Genomic DNA, 23055 nt, shown 5'->3' with positions numbered 1-23055 from the left:
CATCCAGGGGCATCTGGAAGTTTCCACTTCACCCGTCCTCTGTGCACCATTCCCAGAGAGCCTGCGGGCCCCCCATCTTTGGCTTCCTGGGGCTGGGGCTCTGGGGCGGGTGTCTGGTCACTGCGGACGCCTGGATGCGCTTCTGCTAAGGGAACCCGGGCGGGTCAGAGCGCCTCGCGCGTGGGGCGGGTGTGGCATCAAACCAGTCGGCGAGCGTGGAGGGCTTAGCCTGTGCCTGCACCGGGAACCCCCAGGAGCGGGGCTCCAGGTCCCTGCGGGCTGTCGGGGCCACCGGCGGACAGACGGGCGGGCGGACAGACGGCCTCTCTGAGCTGAGCCTGTGCAGGCCCGGGAGTGAAGCCCCTGGCCTTGGCCTGTGCTTGGCCGGGAGCCCGGCTGCCCACGCGGCCCCCCTTCCTGCAGAAGCGGTCGATAGCCCAGCTCCTTCCTGGCGTCTAATTGCTCCTGTCGGCTGCTGTCTCTGCAGACAGCCCCGCACCCTACTCCGTGGCGAGGAGGTGTGTGTGTGTGGGCTGTGAGAAGCATGTTTGGGGGTGTAGGGGGTGGAGGACGGGGCGGCTGAAGGCAGACGCCCGGGTTTCCATGTCTGTGCCCCTCGCCGTTCGGTCTTGGGTGGGTTCTGTTTTCCTATCAGGACAGTACCCACCTGGCGGGGCTGGGAGGTGGCCCAGGGGGCTGCATTGTGCTGACCGTTGCGGTTTCGCCTGGGAATGGGACGGATCTCTCTGGGAGCCTGGACAGATGGACTTGAGGCTGGGGTGCTCATGGGCAGGGCTCAGGGTCGCCCCTCAGCTCTCCCCCGACTCTGGGCCCAGCATTGGGTGGGCTGGGCCCTCTGTGGGTCACAGCCCCCTGCTCCCTGTTGCCCTTCTCCGGGAGGTCAGCCGGCGGGGAGCAGACCCCGGTGAGCTTGGTGACTGCCTCTCTGGCAGCTTCAGGGGAGCCTGCGTGGGGCTGGGCACACCTCTGCTGTCCCTTGAGAAGGGAAAGAAAATATCCCGGCAGCTTCTGAATGGAAGCCTGGGTCCCTCCCACTCGGGGCTGCTCTCGGCCACAGTGGACGGGCAACACCTGGCCCAGGCGCAGGGGAGGGGCTCCTGTTCCCCTGGTGTGAAAAGAGGGGCTCTGCCAGCCCAGGCGGCGAGGGGGTGGCTGAGGTCCTCCTGCTCCCCACCCCCCGTGCCTGAAGCCCTCAGATGCAGCCTGCTGTCCCTGCCGGAAGGTGTGACTTCCTTTGGCGGTCAGGGCCCAGATCCGCCGGGGTCCCGGGGTCCAGCTCCCGCCTTTGCAGAGCACGCCCTGTGGCTTGCTCGTCGTGGCCCGGAGCGTTCACCCCGCCAGCCGTGGCGGCCACGTGGGCGGCACTTCCCTTTCTTCGCAGCGGCAGGCGTCACCTTGGGCTCCTGGGGCCCCTGGTGATTTTGTAGAACTTGACCTGACTTGACCCCCTGAGAGTTTGAGATGGGAAGGTGGGGGCTGCAGGGAGTCTTGTGAAGACTGAGAGGTTAGCAGGCCTTGCTGACAGCTGTGGGGAGCGGGTCCATTTTCCGGGTGGGAAGACAGAGCTCAGAGGGCCCGGGCGGGGGGGGGGGGCTTGCCCAAGGTCACCGCCGTCCATGGGGGCTGAGACCTCAGCCAGCTGTTTGGATTCCGTCTAGGGCTCTGCCCACTGCACTGGTTTTTTTTTCCATCCTCACCTGAGAACATTTTTGCATTTACCTTCAGATAGCGAGGGAGGGAGAGAAGGAGGAAGAGAGAGAGAGAAACATCAATGTGAGAGAGATACATCGACTGGTTGCCGCCCACATGACCCCAACAGGGCCAGGGACAAACTGCAACCGAGGTACGTGCCCTTAGCGGGAACCGAACCCGGGTCTCTCTGGTCCGTGGGCCGACGCTCTAACCACTGAGCCACACCCCAGGGCCACTGCACTGTTTTTTAACTTATTCTTTTTGTGTGCAGACGCCAACACAATAAAAAAGGCATAAACACACAGACACGGATGAACGGGTAAACACCCAGGAGTGGAATTGCTGTGTCACGTGATCGCCCAACCGGCTGTTTAACGTGATAGGAAACTGGCAGCAGGTTCTCCAAAGGGGTGTCGCCGCCCGCCCGGTGCCCGCCTGGCGCTCTCCGGGGTTCTCGGCCGGTCTTGCCGACACTTGCAGTTGTCCGCCTGTTCAGCGCAGCATCCACAGGGTGCGCGGGTCTCTCGGGGATTTGACGGGCACCTTCCTGATAGTGAGTGACACCGAGCGACTTTCCCCCTGCGCACTGGCCGTCTGTGTAGCCATCCCCGCGACGCGTCAGTGAGCCTGCCCTCGTTTTTCTGTTGGCTTGACTGGCTCTTAGGGACTTATGGTGTCCTTTTTATGTTCTGGGTGCTGGCTGTCACCGCACGGTTCTGGCTCCGAACGAAGACTCGAATGCTTTCGTGGCGACAGCTGCCCCCCCTTCCAGGTGTCACTCACTCGCTTGTTTAGAGCGTCCTCTGGGAAGTTCACCGGGGAGTTTCACGGTGACACTGCCGTGGGTCGGGGCCCCTTGGTGGCCTTGCCCATGTAAGGACCTTTCTGACCCCGTGGTCTGGATTGGACTCCCAGCCCTGGGACTTCCCAGCTCTGGGACTGGTCATGAGACTGATTCTCTAGCTCGGGGTGTGCGGAGCCGGGCTCTCGGAGTGGTGTCGGGAGTGCGTGGCCGTGGCTGGACCGTCCCCACCCACGTCAGTGGGTCCTGCGGAGCCCCTGTGCGGAGGATGCGATCTTTACCAACAAGCTCCCTGTTTTTCCCTGCAGGTTCCCCAGAGTCTCCGAGGACGTCGCGTTGCTGGTGGCCCTTTCTGGTAGGTTCGCATGTCCCCACTCCCCCCATTTCCTGTGACTGCAGCGCTGAGGTGATGGGGGCGCGGTTTCAGTCCTGGTTTCGGCATCCAGCCCTGGACTGCTGTCCTGGACTCCCAGGGCGGTCTGCAGGGGGCCGGCCTCCCACAGACTCGGGTGTGAGCCCCAGGGAGCCGAGACACTCCAGGGCCTCAGTTTCCTTGTCTGTCAAATGGGCCTCCGAGCTGGCCGTTGAGGGCACTGCTGGGCACTCAGCGTGGCCTGGCTCAGGGGGGGCCCTGCTGGGAGATTCCAGTCCTCTTGCAGAACATTCATCCCTTGCCCGATTATGTCTAAAGCACCTAGTGTGTGCCAGGCCTGTTTCTGGGCGCTGTGAGTCAGATGGACAAGCACCATCCTCCCTGGGCAGACACAGTAAACAAGTCAGACACATAGCGTGTCCTTTGGTGGGAAGCACTGGGGTGAGGAACCAGCAGGGGGGCTTGGGAAACACGGGTGGGCTGGGGTTGCAGTTTCTAATGGGGGTGGTCAGGGTGGGCTTCCCTGAGAAGGTGGCATTTGAGCAAAGATCTGGGAGGAAGGGAGTGTGCAGGTCTCTGGAGGGTGTGTCCGAGGGGGCAGCCTGTGCAAAGGCCCTGAGGCTGTGCGGAATGGACCTGTTGATTTGCAGGCATCGGCATGAGTCCCGCGGGCGGGATTTCTTAAGGCAGGCCTCTCTCCTTTGCCCCCGAGCTGTCAGAGCCCCAGGAAGCAACAGGGACCAAGAGCCTGGGAGGTGGCCTGCTTCCTGAGCCGGCCCCCACAGTGGTGGGTATCATCGCGGAGGTGGGGAGCCTGGGCGACTCAGGCGTGGGGGTCCCTTTCGGTGATCGGCCCCGGTTTTCCACACGGCGTGCGCGGACCTTTGAAGTGGGACGGTGGCCTCGTCTGCCTGGACATTTCCCTTCCTCCTCGGCCTCCATCAATCGCGGCCTGATGGGGAGCTCAGCCTCCGGGGCTGAGTTATCTGCTTGTCAAGCCAGAGGCCCACCCGAGGACGATAAAAGGGCTTTTTGTCTGCAGGCACTTAGCTTCCTCCTCTGGGGCGATCCATCACCTCTGCGGGAGGAGGGGAGCAGACAGATGGGGGAGGGGAGGGGGTCCTCCCCTAATGCTCCTAGGAGCTCCCTCAGCCCAGAGACAAGGCTTGTCTGGGGACAGGCGGCCGGAAGGATGCTGACCCCTTGCTCTTGCCCCACGACTGTGCCGGCAGCTGGGGACCTGCGGAGCCCCCGTCATCTGGGGCGGTCGGGCCAGGCAGGACGCCGTGTGGGGTCAAGGGCACAGGATGGTCGTGGACCAGCAGCGGCAGCGACGTGTCCTCTCTGCTGAGTGCAGTCGTGTTGTCTGACCCTCACAGCGGCGTGAGGGGGGCCCTGTCGTCGCCCCCAGTGCACAGCGGAAGCCCGGGGAGGTGACATGGTGTCCCCGAGTGTGCGAGTAGCAGAGGGAGGATTGGAGTCCTTCGTGCTGGCGCAGGTGCTCGGAGGAGGGCATTCGGCTGGTCTGAAGCCACGCGTGGGTTTTGATCCTGCGTGAGCCCAGGTGGAAGATCCGGTGTGGTGCCCGTGGAGGGGGGTGTGGGTTTGGATGTGGGTGGAGGCCGATGGGAAAGTGAGGTGGCCAGGCTTTCTGGGTACCTTGAGGGGGAAGGTCAGCACCGGACAGACAGGCGACCGGGTGTGTATGTGATCACATCTCTCTGGTCTCTGTTTGTCCCTCCGGGCAATGGGTCTGTGGTTGGACAGGGCCCTGGCCCCTCCGCCGGAGGAGGAGGAGGAAGGAGAGTAGGGAGGTTCTTTCCTTCCAGCTCGGGAGGCTCAGCTCTGGGCAGACTGTCCTCCCCTCCCCCCCGTCTCCTTCCCTTCCCCTCCTCCCACCCCCTCCTCCCTTCCTCCTCGCTCTCCTTCCCACAACCCCCTCCCTCTCCCCACAGGCCACCCTCAAATGACAGCAATTAATGGTGCCTCTGATGGCGGCTGGGAGGACAAGCTGACAGTTGAGCGTGTCTGCCGGTGGCTGGCCCTCTAATCGGGCCCGGGGGACGTCCCTCCCGCCGTGGCTCCCAGACGCCGCCTGCCACCCTGTCACTCACAGGGAGCAGGCTCTGCCCTGTGCCCGGGCCGGGCTCGCTCCTGTCCCTGTCGCCCGCACCCCGCTGTCCTTTCATTATTCTTGTTCGTGCCGAAGTGGACGGGCTCCGGGGTGACCCTTGTCCTGCCCACTTACCAGGGTGTCCTCTCCTTGGACCAACTCCTGTCCAAAAATGACCTCCCAAGGCAGGCCGTGCCCTCGCGGTCACCCCTCCCACAGACCTCCCACCTTTTTCTGTTCCCTGTCTTGGGGGGAGCAGCTTGGGGGGAGCTGAGGAGCCTGGCTGCCTGCAGCCTTCGGTGACAGGGACAGCTACCTCGCCGGAGTCCCGCCTGGTTGGGGGCTTGTGGGTGTCGGGGGGACAAGAATCCTGGCTGGTCCTATCTGGGCCTGGTGCTTACCTGCTCCTTGTTTTGCAGCAGCAATAATGAGGCCCCTGTTGTATGCCCTGTGATTCATTTTACTCCACAATAGCTCCCCTAGGACCATGCTATTTATACCCCGGCCTTTGTAGATGGGGGACCTTGACGGGCAGAGAGGCAGACTCTGACCTTCCTGGGCCTGAGTGCATAAATCAGGGTGCTGATATATACTCACATGGTTGATAAAACCCAGCCCTTGTGGAGATGTAATTAACCTGTAATAAGTCACCCATCAGTTTTGACAAATGTAAACACGCATGTAACAACCACCACCATCAAGATAGTGTTTCCGTCACCCCTCCCCCCCAAGAATCCATATCCCCCACCCATTGATCTGTTATAGAATTGTCTAGATTTTCATAATAAAATTATAAACTATGTGCATTTTTGTATTTGGCGTCTTTCTCTCTGCATGTCTTTGAGAGTTATCTGTTGTTGCACGGATCAGTCGGTTATTTTTTATTGCTGAGTAATACTCTGTTGTGTGAATGTATCACAGTTGGGACTGTCCGTTCGTGAGCTGATGGACATTTAGGTTGTTTCCACTGTGGGGCTATTATGAATAAAGCTTGGAAGTCTTTGTGGCTCTCATTGCTTTTTCTTGCCATGTTGCATGGGCTGAGGCCGTGGGTGGCGCTGGGTAATAGCAGCTGGTGTTTTGGTGTGAGCGAGCTGTGGGTGTTGTTTTTAATGCACCCATTTTACCGATGAGGTCAGCGAGGCTCTGGGAGCTCAGGTAAGTTCCCTGAAGTCACTGGGCAAGAGTTGAGTGTTCTTTGTCCTCCCAGAAGCTGGGAAGTACCAGCCCTTTTGTTGCTCTGATGCGTTTGCCGGTCCAGAGGGTCACACCAGGGCCAGAACAACCCTTCTGGGGGACAGCGGAGGGTGTGAGGGAGGGTCCACTCTGGGTCAAACACTGTCCGTTGGCACCAAGCACAGTGGACTGCATGTCGGGCCTTGCACGAGCCCGGCGTCTTGGCAAAGTCAGGCAGGCCTTCTGGGGAGCCCCGGGGAGAGGCAGGAGCATGAAGGGCGGAAGCCCAGGAGAGGGAGTGGGGACAGCGTGGGCCTCCCCCGCCTCCTCCCTCGCCCGAGGAGTGTTGGCTGAGATGACTTTTCGGGAAGGAGGCCCGCAAATTAAATAAGCAATCCTGTAAATAAATAAGTGATGAAGTTAGTGGGGTGCCTAATTACATCAAATTCATAATTATGGATGGATGCCTGCCTGAGGATTGTATTTGTTTTTAATCTCCGGCTCCAACCTGTGTCTCTTTCCATCTGACAGTAATCCCTTCCGCCAGCTGGAGGGAGGACGGAGGTGCCACCTTTCCGGGGTCCCAGGGAGCCCCAGGGGTCGAGGTGGGCTGCTGCCGCCTGCAGTCAGGGTCATAAACCTAGCGAAGGTGTGAAGTAGTCGCCAATGGCAGCAGCAATCATGACAGTTTATAATAGTCATTGTGTTGCACTTTATGTGTTATAATGTATTTAATCTTTCAGAATCCCCTGTGAGGCAGGGGTGATCATTGTCCCCACTTTATAGGCGAGGACACTGAGGAACAGGGAAGTGAGGTGACTTGCCTGCGGTCACACAGCCAGTGAGACCGGCTGCGTCTGCGTACACCCTTCCCTTTCTCCCGCCTCAGCCTTGGGGTGTCTTGCGGGGACCTCTGAATGTGGTCACTGTGTTAAGACTTTGTGCATTTTTTGCCCTGGCTGGTTTGGCTCAGCGGTTGGAGCATCGGCCTGCGGACCAGAGAGTCCTGGGTTCAGTTTCCGCTAGGGGCACAAAAAAATAAAATAAAAAAGACTTTGTGCATTTTTTGATGACCTCAGCAGGATTTTAAGAGGACATACTAATTTAGGGTGACTCAACCTGCAGGGGCTTAAATGATGAAATATCTCCACCTTGTCCCGTCCAAGATGGCCAGACATCCACACCGACATGATTCTGAACCATAAAATAAAAGTGGGTTTTGTTTAATCACAAAGCAAGCCCATTTGCCGACATGAAAATTGCTTCCTTCTAGATTTTTCTTTCTCTTTCTGTGGCTTTGATTTGCCAGCTCTCTGGGTCCCGCCTGTGGTATGATGATCGTGACCATTAGACCCATTTTCCGGATGAGGAAACTGAGGCTCAGGGAGGTGGGGAGACTGAGTGAGGTCCCAGCGCATGGTGATGGAGTTGGCCCTCTAACTAGCCCTTACCATGTGGTTTGGGGGATGGAGGCCACTTCAGGTCCTCGGGTGTGTGTTGGGGGGCTGTCTCTCCTGTCTGAGAAGTGAAGGGGCCACGTCAGTCGAAGGTTGGCTTTGCCGGGGCCTTTGCTGTGTTGGCGACCTCAGTCTGACTGGCGAGCCGGGCGGTCGGGTGGGAAGAGGCCAGCTGCGCCCGCCTCATTTGGGGGAAGGGCTGCTCTCACACCGGCTGTGCAGACGCCAGACCCCCAGCCGGCGTCAGTGCCTGTACTTACAGGGTGCTCTGTCTTGGGACGCCTGACCCTGTGCAGGCTCAGTAGGACCAGCCCTTGCGACACTGGAGCCCCCACCACAAAATATTCTCTGCAGACTGCAGGGAGGAAACACCCTCTACTTCATGGGGTGCGCTCATGCAGCCTGATGGGGCCTGTGTCAGGACAGGTCAGGACACGACGGGTCTGTTCCTGCCCCCCTGCAGCCAGCCTGGTGTCCCGTGGCCTCCTGGGGAGCGCAGTACACAGCAGACAAGATGCTAGGGCCTGTGGATCCCACGGGCTGGTGGGGGATGGGCAATGCAGAAAACGAACATGTTACTACAATGCTGAGAAATGCTGGCTGTGGAGTAGCGCAGGGTGGGGAGGGAAGGGGGCAGCTCTGGTTTCGGGGGCACTCACTTTAGGTAGAAGAATCAAGGGTGGTCTCTGAGGAGGTGGTGTTGGAGCTGAGACTTGTGTCTGAGGAGGAAGCAGACATGAAAGGGAGAGGGATGAACCTTTTAGGCAGGGGAGCGTCATGTGCAAAGGCCCTGAGGTCATGGCGTTGCGGAATGCCGAGGAGCTGCCCCGGCCAGGGCTAGGCGCGCTGGGCGTGGTTCTTGATCCGAGGCTGCCCTGCGGGCCTCGGGTTTGGCCCGTTTCCCCATTTCGGGCAGAAACTAAGTGTAGTGGCTTTTGCTTCTCCTTTTGGTTCTTTTGCCAGTTGACGAATTTACAGTTATTGGGCACATGAAATGTTCCAGACGTTTGTAGGCCCCTGGGACCAGAATCCTGGAGAAGCCAGACATGGTCTGTGCCTTCGAGGAGTTTAGTTTTCGGAGAGAGAGCATCGGTTAAACTAGTGCCATGGAGGGTGGTGAAGGGCTTGGGGACAGAGGTCAGGGCAGGCTTCCTCGGACAGGCGTGGATGAAGGTGAGACCCAAGCGAGGGTGGTTCGTTAGGGCTCCTGAGTCATGGTGGAGACACATTCTGGCAGGTTTAGTCCACAAGGGCATTCATGGGTGCTCATAACCACAGGGCAGGGCAGGTTCAGGCATGGCTGCATCCAGGGGCTTAAGCCATGCCTCGGGGAGATGCCTTGTTCCCAGGCAGGTTTGTGTCACCAGCACAACCAACCGAGATGAAGCAGAATCACAAGGTCCAAGAGAGTGACTCCTTGCTCTGGTCCGTTCCTTCCTTCCTGGGTCCTTTCACACTTGTTCATCTGCCCTCCGCCGCCGGGGGGTGGCCAAGGTGGGGGAAGGGAATGAGGCCAAAGAGAGGGGAGAGGATGGGAGCTAATTGCCATGCTGGATACTCTGATTTTTTTTTTTTCCGCAAGAAACGTTGAAATCTGGATTTTATGAGCAATGTCCTATTTTTTACATAAAAACATTACGTGCCAAAAAGAGCTTCCCTGTTGGCCGCCGCCAACTGTCGTTCCGTAGCCTCTGTTCTTCGCAGTGACTTTTACCGTGAAGGGTTTTGCCCTCTGTGTTCCGGGCAGAGTGTCCCTGGACTGTGCCAGAAGGTCCCCAGGCTCGGGAAGTCCTGTGTAATGCCTCCGGGGGTGCCCTGGCCGACACTCGGGGCCGGGGGCCAAGCGGTTTCTCCGAGAGCCCCCCGGCGCGGCCCAGTGTGTTCTGACGGGCAGTGGCCTAGTGGTCAGCGACAGGCTCGTGTGCCGCACTCCTGGGTTCAGCCTCCCCTTTGCCACTCCCACCGCGTGCCCTTGGGCAAGCCCCTTCGCTGCTCCGTGCCTCGGTTTCCCACCTGCAGCGTGGGGACGACTGTTGCGATGACTAAGGGGCACGGTGGGGTCTGTTCGCAGCGCCCGGCCCATTGGGAGCGTGTGTGCAGGTGCCTCGCTGGTGAAACTGGCCCTTCCCGGGTTGGTCCCCGATCCAGCTGGCGGGGGAGCATTCCCGGACACCCCCCCCTCGGGAATGGGCCCCCAGGGCAGCAGGCGGCCGCCCTGCCAGGTGCGCTTTGCCTCCTCTGCCAGCCACCGGGAGGGGCAGCCCCTTTCGTGGATGAGATCAGCACGAGGCCGCCAGCCCGGACGACAGTTGGCTGCCTTTGGTCAACTCGGACGCTTTGGTGCCTGGATGAAGTGATGGGCGAGGGAGGACCCGTCTCCATTCAAGAGGCCCTTAACGGCGAGCCGCCCGGAGCGACTCGGGGCCTCTCGCAGGGAAGGGGATCGGGGTGCTGTGGGGCCCATCTGCGCTGGCCCCGGAGGAGAGGGCCGGATGCAGGGCCGGGCGGCTCCTCAGGCGCTCGGGGGTCTCCCCGGAGCTTCCAGCCCGGTTCCCTGGAATCGTGTGCGGAGGAGGGGGGAGGCCACGCCGCGGCCTGGGCGCTCTCTCCTGCCGAATCGCGCGTCTTGACTGGCGTCGAGTGGTAGGTGGGACCCCAAAGGCTGTGTCCACTCAGAGCCGGGAACGCGACCTTGTTTGCTCAAAGGGTCTTGGCCGACGCGATCAAGGTAAGGACGGAGGAGGTAACATCAGGCGAGATTGCGATGGGCCCTAAATCCGATGACGAAAGTCCTTACAAGAGAAGACCCAGAGGAGGGGTGGGGATGACAGGCTGGAGCCACCAGAGGCTGGAAGAGGCCAGGAAGGACCCGCTCCTAGAAGCTTCGGAGGGGATCACCCTGCCGACTCCTCGTGTCCGGGCGGCTGGCCTCTGGCGCCCAGAGGGAATGTCCTCGTCCTTCAAGCCACCCAGTGTGTGTTCTTTGTCTCAGCCGCCCCAGGAAACTAAGGCGGTAGTGAATTTTATTTTGATAGCACTTGAAGCGTACAGCTGTTTGCGGCCGTGGGAGCTTGTGACGGGGCTGCCGTCGGCCGCACCGGCCTTTGCTCGGCCACCACCACCCCCCGCGGCCTCCTGGCGGTCCCCGCAGGGCCTTTGTCCTGGGACGCTGTTCCCGAGAAGTGCCCACACCTCTGTCCCTTGCTCCAGCCAGACCACAGCCTCCAACGCCCCTCGTCCAGAGCGGCTGTCGTTACTCGAATTGCATCCTGTCTTGTTTTAAATCCTCACCCGAGGATATTTTTCCACTGATTTTGAGAGAGTGTGGAAGGGAGGGAGGGAGAGAGAGAAAGACACATGGATGTGAGAGAGACACATCGACTGGTTGTCTCCCTCATGTGCCCAGATCGGGGCCGGGGATCGAACCTGCCACCCAGGCACGTGCCCTTGACCGGGCATGGAGCCCGAGATCCTTCGGAGTGCAGGCCGGCGCTCTGACCGCCGAGCCGCACCGCCCGGGCTGCCTCCTGTCTCTCCCGCTGTGCAGGTGCTCACTGCTTTCCTGTCCGCTCCACGAGGGGGCTTTGTCTGGTACCCCGCCGCGTCCCAGTGCGCACACCCCGCACTCAGCGGACGTTCAATGTCCCGCGGCTCCAGGCCTGGGTCCGGGACTCTTACCCACTGGGAGGGGGACGCGGCTTTCAGACGACAGTAAATGGCCGGAGTGGTGACCATTCAACCAAACCATCTTTTTATCTGTCTTGAATCATGCAAAATTATCCGTTTTATTTATTTACTTATTCATTATTACTACTTCTTAATCCTCACCTGAGGATATATTTACATTTATCTTCAGACAGAGTGGGAGGGAGGGAGGGAGGGAGAGAGGGAGGGAGGGAGAGAGAAACATCGATGTGAGAGAAACACATTGATTGGTTGCCTCCCACGCTACACCAACCAGAGCCAGATGAACCGCAACCAAGGTACATGCCCTTGGCTGGAATCAAACCCGGGACTCTTTTTTTTTTGGTCCACAGTCCAATGCTCTTACCGCTGAGCCAAAACGGCCAGGGCTACTTATTTATTTATTATATATATTTTTTCCTTCATTGATTTTGGAGAGAGAAGAAGGGAGAGGGAGAGAGAGATAGAAACATCGATGAGAGAGAACATCGATTGGCTGCCTCCTGCATGCCCCGCACTGGGGATCGGTCCCAAAACCTGGGCATGTGCCCTGACCGGGAATCGAACTGCCGACCTCTTGGTGCAGGGTCATTGCTCAACCCCTGAGCCACAATGACCGGGCCAAAATTAGCCATTTTGAAGTGAACAGCGCATTAGCACAGAGTGGCAGTGTCGTAGAGCGGCTGCCCCTGTCTAGTTCTAAAATGTTCTCGTCACTCCTAAAGGAAACCCCGTCTCCATCAGCCCTCACTCCTCATATCCCCCTCGCCCAGCCCCTGGCAACCACCACTCTGCTTTCTGTCTCTGATTTGCCAGTTCTGGGCATTTCCTCTAAGTGGACTCCTATACCATGTGGCTTCTGTGTCCAGCTTTTCTCACGCAACATCCTGGTCTCAAGGTTCATCCATGTTGTAGCAGGTGCTTCGTTCCTGTTCATGGCTGAGTAATACTCCACTGGACCGGATGTATGTTGACAAAAGCCATGTCATAAGTAGCTTTTCAGATGAGGAAACTGAGGCAGCCCAGCCAGAGGGGGTAGTCAGCTGCCCATCATGGAGCCCTGGGGTGTGGGACGGGGGGTCAGGAGGTATGAACAGGCAGGTGGTTGTACTCCTCCCCCTCCCCCACCCTGCTTCCAGTCTTAGCTCAGTGCCCAGCTACGAAGTGGCAGCTGCCTGGGAGGAAGCAAGTTGGGATCCCCTCCAGTTGTGGCTGGGTGCTGAACGGGAGCTGGACTGGGGGGTCCCGTCTAGTCACCCGAGCCCCCACAGGTGTAGTTTCTGTCGACCCTGAGAGAGGCAGCCGACAGGCCCATTTCACAGCCGAGCAGACTGATGCCTGCAGAGGCTGGGCCTTGCCCAGGGCCACTTGGTCTAAGGGCCCTTCTGCCTCCTTTTGGGGACCCCTTTGCCTCGCCACCTGAGCCTGTGTGTCCCCCATCCTGGGACGTCTTCACTGATGTTTCCCACGGTCCCTAAAGCTTTGCCCAGCAGACAGGTTTCTGGAGGAGGCCTGCTGGTTTGGTCAGGGACGGCCACCGTCAGGGGCCCGGGGACCACGTACCTACGCTGACACCAGCCGGTGTCGGCCCGGCTCTGCCCAGAGGGTGCGCGGCGCGGCTGTTTCGGGTGTTCGATGGCTTGCTGTCTCCGCGGCATCACTCAGCGGACCCTCGCTGCCCGGCTCCCTCCGGGGAAGACTTCACAAGTGTCCGTGGGGTGACGCAGCGCAGCCCCGGACCTGTCCGCAGCAGAAGCCACGTCGGGCCTGTGGGCCAGTCTCCGGTTCCAGGGCCAGCCTCCGCGCGGGTCGGCGTCCAAAACAAACAGGAACCGGCGAGTCCCGCCCGCTGCTGCGGGCTCCGCGTCCAGACCGGCTGTGGCGGGGTCGGGTTGGCTCGCTCCCGAGTTTTGTGGTCTCCTGAAGGGTCACGGCGCAGCCAGCAGGCGGGGAGACCGCGCCTGGGTCTCTCAGTTAACTTCTTTGTGTGCCTCGGTTTCCTCACCTGTACAAGAAGGCTTTGGAGGGGAGAAATCCCTGCCTTGGCTTCCGGGGTAGGTGTTTTCTTGGGAAGAGCTGGAGGGTGAACAGGTGAAAGGGGCCACACACGGTCTCCGTGGGTGTCCCGGCTGGTCCCGTGGCCAGGTCCCTTCACCGCGTGCATGTCGGATCTGCTCCAAGTCCTCTGTGGCTCCTTGTGGATGGCACTACGTGGCCTGGTGGGGGCAAGCCAGGCTGACCCAGCGCAGACCACAGCCACTTTGCAGCTGTGTGGCCTGGGCAAGCCACTTGACCTCTCTGGGCCAGTTTCCCTCCCTGTATGTGGGGGTTCAGAATTGCACCTGCCATGTGGCCGGTGTGGCTCCGTGGTTGAGCGTCAACCCTGCACCAAGAGGTCGCCTGTTCGATTCCCGGTCAGGACACACGCCCAGGTTGTGGGCCCGATCCCCAGTGGGGGGCGTGCAGGAGGCGGCCGATCCATGTTCTCTCTCATCAATGTTTCTCTCTCTCTCTCTCTCTCTCCCTTCCTCTCTCTAAAATCAGTGAAGGGGGTGGGGAAAGAGCATCCGAATCGCACCCGCCCTCTGCTGTGTTTTGTGAGGACGGTGGGTTAGCAGGTGAAGTGTTCACACAGCGCTGGGCACGCGGTGCACGTTCCTGTTCTCATGCTTACTCTTGGGAGCACCCGTAGTCTCTGGAGTTCGGTGACCTGCTCAGAGTCCCCCTGACCTATCCTGCGACCCCCACCTTCTGTTACTCTCTGACCTCTTCTCCGTCCGCCCCCCTTGACCACCGCACTCGGTCACACCGCCCTTCTCTGCTTTCGCAGCTCATGGGTCTCAGCCTGGCCTCCAGGCCTCTGTACTAGTTGTGCCCACCTGTGGTGCCTCCCCTGCACCCCTACCGCGCAGGGCACCGAATCCTGGGTGCCGGGGGCCGGGGAGGGAGCCTGGAGATGGCTGCAGGGTCACCTTGTCACCTCTCAGGGCCCTGTGGGAAGCAGAGCGGAGCCCATTTTGCCCCAGATGGGAAGTTGACACCCAGAGAGGCTGACTCGTCTGGTTCACACAGCGGGTTGCAGCCAAGGTTCAGACCCCTGGCTGACCACCAAGCCATCCGTGTTGGTGTGTGCGCGTGCACGTGTGCGTCCATGTGCATACGTGTGCGCGCGCACGCATGTGCCTGTGTGCGTGTGTCCATGCATGTATGCGTATGTGTGCGTGTGCACGTGCCTGTGTGTGTGCGTGCGTGTGTCCATGTGTGTCCGCGTGCGCACATGTGTGTGCTGTATGTGTGTGTGGCCGTGTGCACACATGTGCACGTGCGCGTGATGTGTGCGTGTGTGTCTGTGACTTTTCACCCTCTGGGCCTGTCACCGAGATGACCCCCGTCCAGAATACCGACGTGAGGGTCAGGGATGCTCTGTGACTACAAGGAGGACAGATTTCAGAGGTGGAGCAGCCCTCCGGCCACGTCACCCCAGAGACGGGAGGATGGGAAGGGACAGGGCAGCTCCGGTTCCTAGCAGGCCCAGGCCGGGGGTGGGGGGGGGCGCTCCAGCTGGGAGTAACGGGTTAAAGGGGAGCTGGGCCGGGAGCTCGCTTCCCCACGACGGAGCGGCGAGGGCCTAGCGAGGAGGCTTGTCTACGAGCTATAAAAGGCCTCCCAGTGTTTCAGCTCCTGAGTGGCGGCTGGAAGCCCGCCAGGGTTACCATGGCGATGAGGAATTATTACTTACTGCCAAGGCTGGGAGAAAAGGCTCCTACTTTTGGCTTCCCAACAAGAGGAGTGGACTTATGTAATTCCCTGTGTTTATAGGCCCGAGCGGCAGGAGGCAGGGAGATCGGGAGGCCTGACCTCGTTGGCGGCCCCGCTGTGGGCCAGGCACCGCGGGTTGTCCCCAGCGGCCGGCGGGCTCCGTTTTGGGGGGCATCGCGAGGACCTGGGGGCTGCCCGGCTGCAGCCAGGCCCAGGGCCTCCCCATCCCGGGAGCCCGTAGTCTCGCGGGAAGGCGGCGGGCTGGAGGGCCGCCCTCCCGGCGTGGGGCCTGCAGGAAGGATGGTTTGACATTGGCCGCCGTGTGTCTCCTGGAAGCAGCCGGTGGACTCCGCTGACCCACAGCTGGCACATGTCCTTCTCTCTCTCTCTCTCGCTCCCTTTTTTTTTTTTGTGGGAGAGTTACTTCGAGTTGTGTTTGGAACTGACGTGACTGGAAGGCTGGTCATGTGCTCGGTAAGAAGTTTCCGGGCTCGCTGGTGGGCAGGCAGGGGGGCGGGGGGCGAGGACGAGGCCAGGCCCGATGGCTCATCTGGCAGGAGCCCGGTTCTGCCTGACGTGGTGGCCCGGGACCGGGCCGTGTGGACCTCGGCGGCCGGCGGGACCGGACAGTGGGCGGGCCGCCCTACGGCCCGAGTGGCCGCGGCCCCGGACCAGGCGCCGGGGGGCGGTGGCCTGGTCGGGCAGCTTCTTGGCTGCTGTCTGTGGGAGGGGACGTGGGGGTGGGGACGGGCTGCTTTTCTGGGGCCACAGGCAGAGCCGAGGGTCTGGGTGGTCCTGGTCTGCTCTTCGGCGTTGGCCCCAGTCTGGGAGACCGAGGATTTGGGGGTGCAGGCAGCACGGTGGTGTCCCGGGCGCCCGGCTCCCACCACGGTGGCGCTTGGCTGGGTGCCCGTGTCTGGTTTGAAATCAGCGCCACCGGCCCGGGCTTGCCGAGGGCCTGGCAGCCAGGAGCAGGGTAAACACTGGAAAGTTGGAAGGTCTTCCCGGGCTCACAAGGAGCCTTTGGTTGTGAGCGGCGGGGGTAGGGAGCGATGTCCCGAGGTCTGGGTGCGCCCGGACGGGTGGGAGGCGGCCACACGGCTTGTGGGGGCTCCGGCCGGGCCGGGAGCGGCCGGGTCCCAGACTGCACCACTCGCCTGCCACAGCCCGGGTTCGACTCCCGGTTCCAGCCTTCTCTTCATACCAGGCGACCGCATGTCCCCTGTGCGAGCCTCTGTTTCCTCCTCGGGGTGATGGGGCCGTCACGGTGGTCACACAGGCGTGGGGTGTTGGAAGAGGAGCTGCAGCCTCCTGGGGGTCAGACTGCCAGGTTCACCTCCCAGCCGAATGCTTCCTGGCTGTGTGACCTGGGACAAGTCACTCTCCTCGGCCTCAGTTTTCCCATCTAGTAAATGGGCGCACCGTCTGTCTCCACCCCACAAGGTGGTGTGTGGCTTACGGGGGCTAATGCGCGGTCCCACCCCGCCCCTCACAGACAGGATGACCTGGGGCAGGCCCCGGAGGGTCGTGGAACGTCACGGAGCCTGAGTTCTCTCGTGCACACCGTGCGAGCCGCCTGCAGGGGTGTGCGGGGAAACCAGGGCAGAGCTGTAGGGCCCCGCTTGGCGGTGTCCGGGGTGCGCCATGCGTGTGGAAACTGGCTGTGAGTCCGCTACTTAAATCTCCAGCGATTTTTTTCTTCTTCCTTGTTGAGAACCCCCCCATTTTATAGATGTGGAAACCCCCGCCTGCAGAGTTAGAGGTGACCGGGCCCCTAGATTCTGGTCCTCGGCCAGGGTCCCCAGGGCTCCCTAGCACATGCCTGTGCGGTCCCATCTCCCACCAAACCTGGGCCAGACACCCTGATAGTGCCTCGCGTGGTCTGGGGCCGGGCAGGCTGGGCGGCTCTCCCGCCGAGGGTGGCAGCCGGACTGTGTCTGTAAGTGGCACAGCGGGAGCTGGACTGGTGGCTGGCTCAGGGCCTGTGGGAGGTCCCCTCCTGCCCAGCCGCCCATGCCAGCTGCTGCCCACCTGATTGTCTGTACACCTCTCCTGGGGACCTTGGGAAAGGCCTCTGCGTGGGCTGTGCCCTCTTCCGGGGGCCCCACGCCCCCTCGGTGGCTGCCCCTACCCTTCCCTGAGGGTCTCATGGCTTGTGCTTTCTGCTCGGTCACAGAGGGGACCCTTGTCATGAGCCTTCCTGCACTGACCGCAGTGGCCACACTGCACCGAGATAAAAGTGCACAGAACCCTGGCTGGTGTGGCTCGGCGGGTAGAGCGTGGGCCCGCAGACCAGAGAGACCCGGGTTCGGTTGGGGTTGTGTGGGTGGCAGCCACTCGATGTGTCTCTCTCACATCGATGTTTTGCTCTCTCTCTTCCTCCGCCTCTCCCTCCCGCTCTATCTGAAGATAAATGCAAAAACATCCTCGGTGAGGATAAAAGGAAAAAAGTGCATAGGGCTGAACTCACACACACACACACACACACACACACACACTCACTCACTCACTCACCAGGGGGTGTGCACAGAACCGCTGGGGTCCGAATAAATGAGACAGGCAACGGCGGTTCCTGGTGCCGTTGACATCGACCTGTGGTTCTGTAGGGGGTGGTGCCGTTGGGACAGCTGGCCGGAGGGCACATGGTCTTTCTGTATTATTTCTCACAGCTGCGAGTGAGTCTACAGCATCTGATAGAGTCTGGGCTCTGGGCTGCCCTGGGTTCGAGGACACGTCTTCCCCTTGGGAGCTGTGTGAATCAGAGCCAGCGGCTTCTCCTCGCCAAGCCTCACTTTTCCGCATCTGTAAAGTGGGGACCCACGTTGAGTAGCCGGTGGGGCTCGTGCGAGGGTTACGTGCGTGAGCCAGCAGGCACGGATGATACCCTCCCGCCCGTGATGTGACTACCTGCCGCGGTCTGTTTCCTCTCGTTCCCGCCTCCGCTGCGGGGACGGAGGTTGCTGTGGTCCCCACTGCTCGGGTGCTGGGACTCAGATCCCCGCCAGGGCCTGTGGGTGGTGGGTCTTTGGCTGCGTGACCCCGGGGAGGTTGCTTGCCCTCTCTGGGCCCACAGGCCTCAACTCCCTGCTTGTCTCCTCGCCTGTTGGCCAGGACAGGTGGTCAGGACGGGCTGGGCTCATGACCTGTGAGCACCAAGCAGCCCTCACCTCGGGGCCCACCACCGCTCAGCCCCTCCGCCGAGGCCTCTGCTGGCCCCACAGTGGGACTTGGTCTCTGCTGTCTGTGGGTCTGAGCTCCCCTCCGCTCCGAGCACGTTGCCGTCTTGCTTTGTGCTCCGGGCTGCATGCTTCCTTTCCTGCTGTTCCCTTGGGGGGTCCTGGTTCCCCTCAGGCCCTTTTCCTCCTCAGCCTGGCGAGAAGGCCTTCGGGGCGGGACTGGTTCCTTCTGGAGCGAGCTGGGTTTTCCGGCGTGGCGTGAGCGTGGGAGTGTGTCTCAGCAGCCGAAGCCACTGTGACGGTGCATGCTTCTCCTCCACGGGCTCTCCCAAGAGGGCTGCGGATGGCTGTCTCCCTGGCAGCCGGCTAGTCACTGAGCTGGGCCCTCGGGCGGCCTGGGAGGTCCGGGCAGGGCTTACTTTATGCCTGAGGATGCCGGCGTGTTCCGGAGCCTCTGGGCTGGACAGGTGGGCGCCTGGAGGGCCTGGAGGGCGTGAGCTGCTGGAAAGGGGCTTCCGCCATTGTGTCGGGGTGATGGAGGCTTGTGTCTGGGGCTAGGGTCTCAGGTGCTGGGCTTTACTGAGCAGAGCCCGGAGGGGTGGGGAGTGGGGCTGGGCTTGGGGGCCTTCCCATTCTAGGTGCCTCTTGACTGTTTCTGGGAAGCTCCAGTCATGGTCCTACCTCGGGGCCTTTGCACATGCTGTGCCCTCTTCCTGAAACACTCTTCTCTGAGATCTTCACACCCTTCGCCTCTGGAGAGAGGCTCTGACCCCCGTTGTCAGTCTCTGGCACCTTGCTGTTGTGAGCCGGGGTTCACTGCCTTGTCCCCCGGGACTGGTTCATCTTGGTGGCAGTGTGTCTCCGGGGCTGGGTATGTGAGCAGGTGCCAAGCAGACAGCTGCGCCCACCTCAGTGCCCCTCACAGGTTGTGGACCTGGGCTTATGCTCTCCCAATGAGGGGACTTCTCCGGAGACCGAGGTGCGTCCACGGAGCATCCAGGGCATCGCATCTGTGAGGGCTCCCACAGGGCCCCCCTTCGCCCTGGAGGTTCTGCAGCCGGGGGTCGAAATGTGTTTTGGGGTGCACCTGGAAAACTTGGGCCTTTCGAAAAGCAGTTGTGCCCTTGCTCAAGAATGTCCTGCACGAATCCACGGAGCACCCCAGAAAGTCTGCCTTTCCTAGATCGGTCAGAGAGGTCAGGCTTCGAGCAAGGACAGTGGGTGGCCCGTGGGGACCAGGGTGCCGGGAAGGGGTGCCCTGAGGACCGGCGACGCGTGGCAAGGATTCTGCGGACCATGGGCCCAGAGAGGGTCCGCGGCTCCCCCAGAGACACACAGCTGGAGGTACAGCGCGTTCGTGGGCGTCGTTAGCAGATGGTGACAGCTCCAGCGTGGCTGTTTCTGTGCCCAGGGTGATGCTTGGCATGGAAAGCAGCTCATTCTCTTCCCCCCTTTTGTTCCCAGAGGGCAGGGGGTTCACTGTGGAGGAGGCAGGATTGGAACCCAGGTGGGGGGGGCTCCTCAGGGCAGGGACTGTTTCCTGGGAATCCGGCGCTGACCCCTCCCCAGTCCGAGAGCCCTGTTGAGAGGCCCGCAGTCCTTGGGAAGCCTGGGACTGGATTTCTCCACGTGGCTCAGAAGCCTGAGGGCTGGCGGGGCTGCCCCAGCCTCCGGAGTCGTGCATTTGCATGACAATGAGCCCTTTGTCCTCTGGAGCAGGTTCTTCCCAGCTAATAACATAATTCCCGGCCTGTGAAGTCATAATGGGCCCTTTCTGCGCTGGACGGGCAGCTGTGTGGGCCGCCAGGCAGAGGCCGTGATAAATGGAGAGGCGGTGATGAGCAGGGCCCGGACCCGGACGCGCCCCTGCACCCCTCGGGAGGCGGGACTTGCCCCCCTTGACACAGGAGCGCGCTGAGACTCTGCGAAGTGTCCAGCCCCCGGGCTGAACCACTTCGAGCCTCCCGCTGGCCTGGGAACCCGGTGAGTCTGTGCCAGGGCCCTGTCCCCAGCGGCGTGGGTGTCGGGTCCGGTGCCCGTGCAGCCCGGTGGCTCTGTGGCAGGGCCACTCAGACGCAGTGGTCCTCCTCCTGGCTCTGTGCCTCGGTGTCCTCCTCTGCTCCGTGGAGATTCTGCTGGGGCACGGCGGGGGCGGGTGGGCCAGGCACCGCCGTGCACCTGTCGGTACCGGTGCTGCACCCATGACCTGCTTTGGAAAAAGGGTCTTTGTAGCTGTGTCTTGAGGTGAGGTCACCCTGGATGACTGGGTGGATCCTAAATGTAGGGACCAGAGGAGAGACAAAGAGAAGACACACGGAGGGAGTGGCCTCCTGGAGATGGGCAGAGACCGGAGCGAGGTGGCCACCAGCCAAGGAATGTTGGAGCGGCTAGAAGCTGGAGCCGGCAGGACAGATCCTCCCCCAGAGTCTTCGGAGCGAGCCAGGCCCTGGCTACTCCTTGATTTCAGACTTTTGGCCTCCCGAGCGGTTAGAGAAGACATTTCTGTTGGCTACGAGAGGCGGGTCAGCCTCCCGCGGAGGGTGTGCAGGTGGCACAGCTCAAGGGACGTGGACGTGTGTTCGCCACGGCCAGCTTGCCCCGCGTGTTGGAGACCGGCCAGGTCGGGGTCCCTGTCCAGCCCCCTTTTCACGGCCAGTGTGTGTCCTGCTGAGATGGGGGTGCCACTGAGGAATCACAGGGCAAGTGGGGGCCTCTCGGGTCTCCCCTGCAAGGCTTTGCTCTCTCCGGAGAACATTGCCGCCCGTCACTGGTCACCCCACTTTTTCAAGTTCCCGGCCAGGCTTTGCTGGTCCTTTCCGTGGCTTCCAGCTGACCACAGGTCCGAAGCCACAGGTCCGAAGCCACAGCTCACCTCTGGCAGCCGTGGGCTGGGTTCGATTGATTTACCGGGTTGCGTTTACCGTCCGTGTTTGTAAAATAAAAATTGAGCATTGCGAGCCGTCTCCCAGTCGGACTTCCTTCTCCTGGAATAATTGGAAGCTCTGGGTCCCCTGAGCAGCGGTCACCTCCTTTCTGTGCCCTTCACACACGCTACGCCGACCTGCCCCTCTCCCCGTGGTGCAGACTTACTCCGTGGGGTCGATGCGTCTGCGACCCTCCCCGCTCCTCCCTGCTCGCGACCCTCTGCCCTGGAACCTGGGTCGTCTTGCTCCCTCCGCAGACTGATCACCACACCCAGGGAGGCGCTGAGCTCCCCTGACGCCACTGCTGGGCATCTGAGCACAGGGCACCGTCCTGGCTTCTGGCTGCAGAGGCCAGAGGGGCCCCGGGTTCTTGACCACCCCGTCCTCAGACACGTACTGACAGACACCCTCAGGGTGACGAGCTTCAGAGCCCGTGCTCCAGCTCTGGCCCCAGCTGGTCCGAGCGGGCCGTTCCCCACGGCCTGGGAACCCGGAGAAGCAGGGGCCAGGCCTGTGGGAGGCGGGCCCTCAGGTCCCAGCTGTTGGTTTGCTGGGGGTTGGGAGGGGGATTGCCCGCGAGGGCCGCTGTCCGGTGGGTGGGCTCCAGGCCCGCGATGCCGCTGTGGGCGAAGCTGTTCTTACCAGCGGGAACATTCGTTCTTGTTCACGTGTGGCCGAGGTCCTCTGGAGACCTGCCCTGAAATACTCCGGACGACCCCATAAATTCCTCACGAAGTTCTCCGGGGCCTTCGTGCCTGGAGGAGGGGGCGGGAGGAGGCATTTCCGGCAGCTCACAGCTGTGGACACAGTGGCCAGATGTTGGTGCAGGGAGGTCGGCGGGAACCTGGGCCGCGGCTTCCCCTCCATTCTGAGGCCCGGCCCCTCCCCCTGGGGTCTCAGCAGGAGACGCGAGTGATGCAGACAACTGGCCAAGAGGGTGGCCCAGGGCCCCACCTGGAGCCCTTGACTGAGGGGGTGCTGCATGCAGGGACCCCTGGTGGCACCCTTGGCAAGACCTTTCATAGGGCAGCCCTGGGGGAGGGAACCACCACAGCAACACAAGCCCAGCTGGGTGCTGGTGGCTAGCAACCCGGGAGGCCTCCCTGGAGGAGGTGTGTGGTAGGTTTAGTTGTGTTACTGTTTAGATTGTGGCAGCATACACTTGACAAGAGCGCACACAGTTCGGGGTGTTCAGCACACTCCCATTGTTGTGCAACCTCCTCTGCCGTCATCTCCAGGATGTTTGCCTCTTGCTAACCTGGGACTCAGTTCCATTCAGTACGGCCCCCCCCCCCCCCGCCCCATAACTCCCTTCTGCTCTGTGCCCTGGGAATCTGACTCGAGGCTCGTGAGCGGAATCACCCAGTGTCATCCTCCCCTGTCTGCTCCTTCACTCGGCAGCGCGTCAGGGCCGTGATCTGTGGCCCGTGGCCCCCCGGGCGTTGGTTCCTCCCCATCCGGGCAGTGGGGTGGATGGACCAAGGCCCCAGCGGGTGAGCCGTCAGAAACCCGGCGTCCTGGGGGAAGAACAGGGTCACCGAGGGCAGCGCAGCTGAGCGGGACGCGATCTGCCTCCGTCCCCGGCCCCGGGGCAGGGGTTAAGCAGTTAGCCCAGGTCACACACCTGGTGCCAGGGTCCCCCCTCCGCCCCCCAGACATCAGCTTCTTTCCGTGTCCTGCTGTCTCTGCAGGGAGAATTGCTGTGTGGAAAACAGGACGGAGGAGCTGGGGCTAATGGGAAACACGTCCCCCCGGGGCGCCCAGAGCACAATGCGGGGGGGGGGGGAGAGCGGGAAACGCCCGGGGGGGCCCTTGCGGACCCTGTGACCTGTGTGCGGGGAGGGTTTGGGGAGGGTTTGTCGTGGTGTGGTTTCTCTC

At 61.6% G+C, this 23055-nt stretch overlaps 1 protein-coding gene across 12 annotated transcripts in view; it reads left to right on the top strand.

The window, feature by feature from the left end:
- The window catches only part of NCOR2 (nuclear receptor corepressor 2), a 172213-nt gene that overhangs the window by 17137 nt on the left and 132021 nt on the right, over positions 1-23055 (top strand). For all 12 annotated transcript variants that reach the window (XM_036276293.1, XM_036276287.1, XM_036276286.1 and 9 more), the window contains exon 2: positions 2824-2870. The gene's annotated coding sequence lies outside the window, so the exon portion shown is untranslated. The remainder of the gene's footprint in view (positions 1-2823; positions 2871-23055) is intronic.

Source organism: Molossus molossus, unplaced genomic scaffold, assembly GCF_014108415.1.
Source record: "Molossus molossus isolate mMolMol1 unplaced genomic scaffold, mMolMol1.p scaffold_m16_p_22, whole genome shotgun sequence".
Lineage (NCBI taxonomy): Eukaryota > Metazoa > Chordata > Mammalia > Chiroptera > Molossidae > Molossus > Molossus molossus.
Note: the sequence above shows the minus strand (reverse complement) of the source record. Positions and strands in the feature narration are given on the sequence as shown.